At 42.0% G+C, this 8,982-nt stretch overlaps 1 long non-coding RNA gene across 1 annotated transcript; it reads right to left on the bottom strand.

Annotated features, from left to right (window-relative positions):
- Window positions 1-1,186: 1,186 nt before the first annotated feature.
- LOC140699856 (uncharacterized) lies at window positions 1,187-8,624 on the bottom strand. The gene is made up of 3 exons (XR_012078112.1): window positions 8,536-8,624; window positions 3,021-3,093; window positions 1,187-1,292 (listed from the first exon to the last, which is right to left on the bottom strand). It is a non-coding gene; the product is annotated as an uncharacterized lncRNA (long non-coding RNA).
- Window positions 8,625-8,982: the final 358 nt, after the last annotated feature.

Here is an 8,982-nt window from a genome sequence, read left to right as displayed (position 1 = left end):
TAAGGGCAGCAGTCGCCCGGGAACCAGGGAAAGCAGATGTTCTGTGAAGTGGACCAGAGAGGGAGGCTGTGACCAGGACAGCTTGGGTGTCTTGAGGTCACCCCTGGAGGAAGGAGCTGGGGGGAGCAGCAGGTTTAATTTGGTAGCCTTGGAAACCCTGAGCTCTCAGGGTGCAGGGACACCCTAGGCCTTGGAGGAACTTTAATCCTGTTGGAGGTTTAAAGCTGTTTATTTCTTCCTCTGAGTCGGTGGAGGATGGGGGCAGGTCGGCACCACGGATGGGTCTCCCAGAGCAAGGACCTTGTTGTGAAAGATTGAAAAACAGGGTTTCCTACGTCGCTCAGCTGCATGTAGACACCTGGATTCTCAGTCCCTCCCACCTGCTGGCCAGGAGGGGCTGACCCTAAGGAGCCTCGCTCCCTCCTGGGAGGCTTCTTGTTACTAAAGGGTCACACTGCTTGAGCTATAGCCTGGACACCTGTCATGCTGCCTCCTCTAAGAATGTGCCAGAATGGTGTGTACCTGGAACAAAATTTAATTCCCATCAGGCCATGGGACCGTCTGGCCAAGGGTAAAGTAGGTCTTAATCCTGAAACTCACTCTTCACGCTGCCTTCTCTAACTGCTTTCAGCTCTTGTGGTTTTGATGCCTGAACCAGATGTCCTGGGAATTAAATCTTCTCCTGTTCTAGTGACTGTTACTATTTGGTCTCACAATAGCAGGTGTGACATCACTCACGGGGGTCCCTCAAATCCCCAAAGCACAGCTCCTGTCAGAAGCTTTAGTAAGACCACAGCAGTGTACCACACCTTAATTTATGAGTGGCTATGGCATATAACTCACTATTTGTGGATATTAGCATATTCTTCCAACCTTTTGTCTGATCCTTACTCTTTTCAGCATTATTACCGACACCCTAAAATAATTTGGGGCTATCCCGCCTGGTGATTCCCAGAGATTGGCCCATCATTTAATTAGTCAATTTATTCACTTTGATGCATGCTTTGATCAAAAAGTGTTGTCAGGTCCTTTAGTAGAAAATACATCTATTGATGTATAAAACAATGCTGTTTCTTTAAAAAAAAAAAAAACTTCCCGTTCCTTTGATAACAGTAACTTTTCAATTCACCATGTTCTAGTTGAGCGTGAACATTACAGTGTAGGCCAGTCCTTTGATAACTGCCTTTCGGTTGTCTTTGTGCTGAGTTCTGCCTGTTTGTGGTGGGAATCACTGTGTTGACAAGTTTCATCTAAGTTTCTCTTCCGTTCGGCGATCGCTCGTGTTTGGCGTCCTGTCGTAACGAAATGAATTTCAGTTTCATGTCTACGTGATACGTTTACGCCTACCTTTATTATTTTTATATCTGTATTTCTCTTTGTCCTGCCTCCTTTATTTCATCATTCTGAATTGTACGTGTTTTTCTAAATCACCTCAAAGTCTCCTGTGGATGGGGCATTGCAGGAATCCTTTTTTTATCTGGCACTTCTTCCAACCCTGCTCATTCCACTCCATGCAAAGTGCCCGTCTGATCTTTGCTGACCTCCAGCAAACTGCCGTCCTGTACATTTATTTGCCCTTGTTTTGGGGTCTACTGATTATTATTAAAGCATGTACAAAGAATTCCTGGCAAAGAGTTTGAGCCTCGGGTCCTTGTCGCCCTGATATTGATGCCTAGCACAGTGCCTGCTGTCAACTCACGAAAAGTATTTGTTGAGTGAGGGAGCCATATTATTTTTATTAAGACCCATATGGTTGTTACGAGTATCTTATGAACAGTGATGTTATCTTCTAAGGGAGCCAGCCCCTTTGAAATGAATAAAAATAAGGGTTTTTAACAAGCAGTGGGAGTCAGATCTAGAGGAGAAATGATTGCTACCAAAACATTGCCAGGGTAAACCCAGAACAGGCCGAAATAAATGTTCATTCTAAATTGTAGGCAGTCTACCAACATGTAAGAAGTATGCTTAATCAATTCTTCACTCCTCGATGTGTGTACTTGTCTCCATGCCCTGCGTTATCGGTCTGCTTGCTCAGCAGGCCAGAATAGCTGCTCATCTTTGCTTCCCGACCACTGACCACTGACAGGTCACGTGTCACATTCCAGGTCCTCAGTAAATGCACGTTAGAGAAAGGAGGAGGGAGAAGTTTAATGGCTGGTTCTTTGAAATACGATGTAAGAAGGTTTGACTTTTTTGTTTTATGTGATTTGGATGGCGGCATGCTGAGATTTTAATTATCTGCACTTTAAAATATTGCAACCATGGCTATTATGAAAACACTTTCCATTGTCCTTGATGAAGGGAGGGGCTCCCATTCTAATTTGGCTTCTATTTGTAATTAATGAGAAAGAAAGAAACCTTCAGTGGTCCCTAATTGAAACAGGAAGTATGTCGATCCACCTTTGTTTAGGAGTCCCCTGGAAACTCTAGGTAGAAAAACCATTTTCTTAATTATATCGTGATGCAAAAATAAATCGTTTTGATGAGAACGCTAAGCAAGATCGGCTTTTCTGACTGAAGTGCGTCATTTAACGTACATGTCTTTTATTGAACAGTCAGGAAAAATGAGTCCAGAATAAAACCTCAGTGCAGTGTGGTAAACAGATACCATCTGGAGTGTTAACTGCTCAGTCAATTGCTGTTGGGTCGAGGAAGTTGGTGAAGAATCATCTGGACTCTCCCATCCCCCATTGATCCAACCCAACATCAGTCTATCTTCCATTCTCTCCGTCCTTCCTTCCTCTCTCCCTTCCTTCCTCCCTTCTTTCCTTCCTTCCTTCTCACATGCTATGTGCACTATAAGCACTGTTCTAAACGCTAGTAATAGATCTGAGCAAGATGGACAAACAAAGATAGGGCCATGGTCCATCAGTGACGTCTACCAAAGGCTCATGAAGTCTATGCCCTGCCATTTTTAAGAAGCATTTTTGCACCTTTTAAGGTCTGTACAAGTTGAAATAACCAGTTAAGTACTCTGGAGTTTATCGCAGCAGCACCAACTGATTGCCCGTGAGTGTTACCTTCTCATGAGGGCAGAGCTTCATGTCATCTGATGAATACTGGCCTTAGACAGCGAGTTAATGGTGGAGGCATCTGGTGGCATAAAGAACGAATGATGAGCTCACATTCAATGTTCCATGACTCTCTCAGTTAGCTCATGAGTTTAATTTTGAAAAACAAACAAACAAATATAGTTGAAATCTGGAAGGTTGTTTCCAGACAAGATTGGAACAAACAGACAAAAAAACACAGAATTATCTCCAGTATAGGGACAATTCTTGGATACTTAAAGGTAATGATATAAATGGTCTGGGCTATCCTTTTCTGCAATTGCAGAGAACTCATTTTCATTCTTCACTTGGATTGCAGCAGTGTCATTGAGAAATGAAAGAAGAATGAAAGTAAATTGTATTTAAGAAATCATCGACATGTATGACATGTGAGTTTTCAGTTTGGAAGAGAATAAGTACCAAACCACTGAATGGATTAAGAAGTGTAAATAAAAGAATTCTTTTTTTTTTTTTTTTTGCCAGCAGCTTCTCAGTTGAATAAACTGACATTTTTTCATACCCAGGATCTAATGAATCTGACTTAGCTTTTTAATTGAGAATAATTACCTTCAAAACATGAAAAGCGAACATCAAAGCAATGGGAAAGAGGTGGGTCAGTCAATAAATAGACTTAAGGCAACTGAATTCCATTTGGAAAAAAATACAAATTCAAATCCATACCTCACTCCTTAAACCAAAATTAATTCTATACGGATTAAAATTTAAACATAAAATATGAGATACACCAAAATAATGTGGGGGTTTTGGCTTGGTTTGGTTTGGTTTCTTAATCATTTCAGAGCAGAGACGGCCTCTCTATTCAAGTCAAAAAACCTAAGTGCTTTAAAGGAAAAGATAGATGTATTTGACTACAGACAACCTTAAAACATTTGAAGAACAACAACAAAAAATCCAGTAAAGTCAAAAGGCAAATGGCAAAAGAGGAAAATATTGCAGCTCAAATGACAGACAAGGTCTAATTTTTCTGTAATATAAAAAGCCCTCATACACCCATAGGAAAAAGAGCATAAAGAAAATATTCAGAAGGCTGGCAGAAGAAAAAGCCAAATAGCGTTATAAAAATCTGCAAATTAGAAAAGACAAAGAAGAGCCATGTTTCACCTGCCAGGTTGCTGAGTCGTGTTAAAGCACAGGCTTCAGGGAGAAGGGGATGTGTGTATTAGGTCATTTGGGGTGTAATTTGAAACGAGCTCTTTGGAGAGTGATTTTACAATAGCTAAGAATGTCTTAAATGCACATCCCTTTCAATCCAGCAATTTTATTCCAGGGATTTATCTTACAAATATGCTGGAAAGTATATACAAACATGTATTTGTCAGGATGTTGACTGCAGCGTTGTTAATAATAACAGAAAACTGGAAATTGGCCACTGGTCAAACAATTTATGGTATCTGGTGGAGTACTACATGGCCAGTAAAACAGCATGAGATCTGTGTTGTATAAGCTGACATGTCAAAATATCCAATTACTTTGTTAAGGGTGGAAGAAAAAAGCAACAGAAAAGTATAGAGTGTTCTAGTAATTTGCATTTTAAAATACATATGGTATGTATGCATTTGTTGGAACATTTCTGGAAGAATACTGAGATGGTGCTTATTTCTGAAGAACAGGGCTGGATTTGCCTAGAGATCGATTTTTTCACAGATCACTTTTGGTCTGTTTAATTTTCATCACATACATGTGCCATTTTCAGAACTAAGTAAGATACATCTTTTGATCAATTTCAGGGATATTTGACTACTACCTGATTTTAGACTTCAGCCACCCTTTTATAATTTTGAGGTCGGTATTTGGAAAATTTGTACAGAGCTTCATATGTAAACCACTGCCTTGCTGAGGTGAGTGGCTCACCATCTGGTCAAGAATAGAAGTCAGGCTCCTCCGTTTTCAGAACCGTCATTTTTCCCACTCACACATCTGGCATCCAGAACACATGGGGCCCTTCCCGCTAGAGCACAGAATCCCTGTGACCCAGGCTCTCCGAGAAGATTGATGCTGCCTCTGCTGGAGAACCACGGTGGAAGTGCTGCCCATCACGTTTCCTATAAGTTTCCAGTAGAATTCCGTCCAGGAATTTCTCTTAATTTTCCGTAGGAGTTGGACAGTGACATTCGCGAATTGACTTTCTTTACCACATTGCTTTCTTTGCCTGGAATCTTAGCATCAAAATCAGTGTTCAGTTCATAACTGGGTGTTTAATAACTATTTTAATGATCTGCTTGTGACCAAGGTATTTATGGAAACCTTTCTTGGGAGAAACTATGGCACCAATGTAAATTGTAAAGAAATGAACAGGCTTAATGCCACTCTGACGAGAACCTTTTCGGTCCTGTAGATGAGAAGAAACCTTTAAGGTGTTCTTTCCTTCCAGGAAAGACAGTATCTCCTATGCGGTATTCTTACCAAAGATACTTAATCTGAATCTAATCATGAGAAAGCAATCAGACAAACCCAGAACATGGTTTATTCAGTTCTAGTCAGTTACCTTTAAAAAACCCTCAGTGTCATGAAAAACAATAAACAAAAAAGGTTGCTCCAAATTTAAATAGTCTCCTGAGATATAACCAAATGTATTGGGCAATATTATTACCCAAATATTGGGTTCTTTATTAGGGAAAAAAAGCAAAAAAAATCCCCAAAAAACAACAACAAAAAAAAAACAAGTATTTGGGGGGGCAATGGAGAAAATTAAATATGAACAACATATTAAATAAAATTAATTTTCCCAGGTGTGTTGATGGTTATGGCCTTATTATTGGTAACTAGTATTAGGTGTTATTAGGCATATTAAAATATTTAGAAATGAAGCATTTTCGTGTTTGCATGTCATTTTCAAATGTCTCAGGAAAAAGGTTGCAGCTCGAAATCTAAAGTAAATGTAATAAAATGCTGACAATCTGTAAATCCAAATGAAGGATCTGTGGGTGTAAAGTGTATTTTTCTTTCAAGTCTCCTAAGAAAGTTTGAAATTTTCAAATGAAAAAAAAATGGAGAGAAAAAAAGTCTAACTTGACTCTCATAATATCACTGTTCATAAACAGATACTTAGAGCAAAACAAAGTTTTATTAAGATAAAAGACTTGTTTTAGGTTAGGCTCCTTTACTCTCTGCCGTCCGCCTGATTTGGCATTTACCCCTTATTTATTCCCAGGTGAGACATTCTCTGGGTAACGTCCCTGTCATTCTAGGTCACTTGACGTCTTTGGACCGACAGCAGGCTGCCTAGTGGGCAGCACCCAGCCCCCTGCACTCTGGTCCCTGCCAGCCTCCTTGACTTGCCTCCTTCACACCTTATCCCGGCAGAGAGTGTTTCCTTTGGGGTCCCAGGTGGCTTGTTTTTCTCAACCTTTGCCCCTGACCCCCGTCTCTCTGGCTCCCCAGGTGTCTCTGCTTTCAGGCCCCCCGCCCCCCACCACCTTTGTCTAATTAAACTCAAGTGGTGCCACCTGGCAAAGTAGGCCTTCCTGGGCCTCTTTGGGTGGGTTTTCCCTTTTTTGCCTCTGGGGCTGTCATGAATGTCTTGTCAGCATCTTTGGCCTTTCCTGCCCCTCTTTCCCCCGAGCTGGGTCTGCGGCTGCCCCAGGTGTCTGGTTCTTAGCTGGGATGTAAATTGCTGATGGGCGTTTCAGAAGTCTCGAAGGCCTGGTTGAGACTGCCCCGTGCCCTTCCAGAGGCAGATTCCAAACGCGGGTGCCCAGTAAGTGTTTGCAGTCAGCGGTCTGATCTCTTTCTCGCTCAGGCGCCTCTGTGTGTGTGTGCATCACTTCTGGGCAGGCTGGGCGGGAGGAAGGGGTGCTCTGCCTCTTCCTCCCTGGGGGCCCTCCCGCCCCTTCTCACCCTGGTGTTGACCTTTTCACTTTCACACTTTGAAATGTAATGCCAAAACCTTTCCTGTCATCCCACCGGAATCCCCAGGACCCCCAAAACAACATCTAAAACAAATAAATCTGAAACAGTCAAGGCTAATTTAATGATTTATGTTGTGTGTCCATTCAAGCCAGGAAGCAAACTCATGGATGGATTCTTACCTGGATTTCCCAGATTTGAGCCACGATCTGGCCAGTGGGGTTGGACTGTTAGTACAGTGACTATAGGATACAACTTACTGAAAAGAGAAATGGAAGCTGGAAGATTGTGGGGACCAAGAGACAGTCATGTTTTGGGCCAGAACACACTATCTACAACTTACTGCTGACCTTAGTGAAATAGTTCAACAAATGAGCTCTAAACCCAGAACACAGGTAACCAGGTAGCAGTCACACTGCCTTCTTCTCTTGACTCTCGAGTATTCTTTAAAGTGCCCAACATTTGAGAAGCACAGTTGAATAAGGATGGAGAACCTGGCCCTGACCACTGACCAGTGACTCTGGTCACTGAAGAGCTTGGTGATTTTGCTCAAGTTCCTAAAACTTTTCCCTTCTGTTTCCCCATCTCGTAAAAGGAGGAAGAGGGTTGGAAGGCTGGTAGATTTGATGATCTCCAAGGTCTCCCCCAGCCCTAAAACTCCACGTCTGGGGTTTTACATTCTTTCTCTAAATTTTTTTCCAAAATACCTTTTAAACATTGAGAGGAGGTCTTAGTGCTTTTTGTAATTGGAGTAGCTTAGTTTGGAGCAATCAACCCTGCTCTGAACCCAGGGCTAAGATAATACAAAAGGAACCGTGTGAAAATCAAAGACTGCAGCATGGGGGAGACACCTGCATTGTATCAACTCCGAGGTGTCTTCCTTATTGACCCGATTCTCAGGGGAGCTACTCTGCAAACACCCTTGGACGCCCATGCCTGCGTGTCTGCATTCTACACCACAGAGCCGCGCCTGGTTTCATCACCTCTCCCTAAGTGTTTGATGATGGTAACTTTGATCTAAGCCCGAAATCCCAAGTCAAAGCGATCGTTTGCTTAATATTTGTCACACATCCGGAAATTCTAAAACCCAAAACAGAATAAAAGCACTATAACAAGGATTTTTTTTCTTTGCAGCCAATTAAGGTCATTAAGGAAGAGTCTCTTGCTTCAAATAGTTGCCTGTGCTTAGAATGACTGAGTTCTCTCAGCAACAGTTTGCAGAAAGAGTATACTGAGTCATGATATAGAACAGAAGGAAAATGCAAACATAATTTAAAAGTATGACCAAGGAACAAATTTGACAGTAACATAATTTAATCTAAGTAGAAGGCAGATTTAAAACATGAATCTAAGCAAAGATGTGAATTTTAAATTTGGAGTATTTGCTGACAGTTATACTCTGGTTACTACAATAAGAATAGAGTTGAGAATTCTAGACATGAGAAGCCTGTATCATTTTAAAACCACATTCCCCCTATTTCACTAAGCACTCTTTTCCACAGGTGTATGTGTCTACAGAGAGGCAGCAATTTCCACTCTGCTTCTGGAAGGAAAAAGCCTTTGGGATGCTTCCAGCTTCTCTCTGCCCTCTCCTCCACCAGGAGGGGGCGTGGCTTACCTGATTGGCGGGTTTGGGAAGGGACCTGAGCATCCTTGGCTCCAAGGCAGCCTATCCACAGGATGCGTGCGTTCTGGGGCTTCTCAGTCTCACAGTGAGCTCACAAGCTCACATCTGTAGAAGAACGTCCAGTTGGCCAGAGCTGCCCATGATTAAAGGGCCAGTTCCATCTAATTCAAGGTGAAGTGTTCAGAAGCCGACTCTGTATTCACAATGCCATCAGGCCGTCTAATTTAGCTTTATCTTTAATAAAGCTGATATTTTTGTCTCCAGCTGTCTGACTCCTCCCTCTGTGTATCTCAGGCAGGGAAGAAAGGTGTGTTATTTATTGGCAATTCAATTTCAGTAAATTAGTAATTACCTATAGGGAGGCAGGCTCATTCCCAGGAACTGAATCTATAAAGAAGGCTAAGACTTGCTTGGTCTCTGTCCTGAAGAATCTGCAGT

The sequence above is a fragment of the Vicugna pacos genome, chromosome 11 (genome assembly GCF_048564905.1).
Source record: "Vicugna pacos chromosome 11, VicPac4, whole genome shotgun sequence".
Lineage (NCBI taxonomy): Eukaryota > Metazoa > Chordata > Mammalia > Artiodactyla > Camelidae > Vicugna > Vicugna pacos.
The sequence above is the reverse complement of the archived record's forward strand: the minus strand, read 5'-3'. Positions and strand labels throughout refer to the sequence as shown.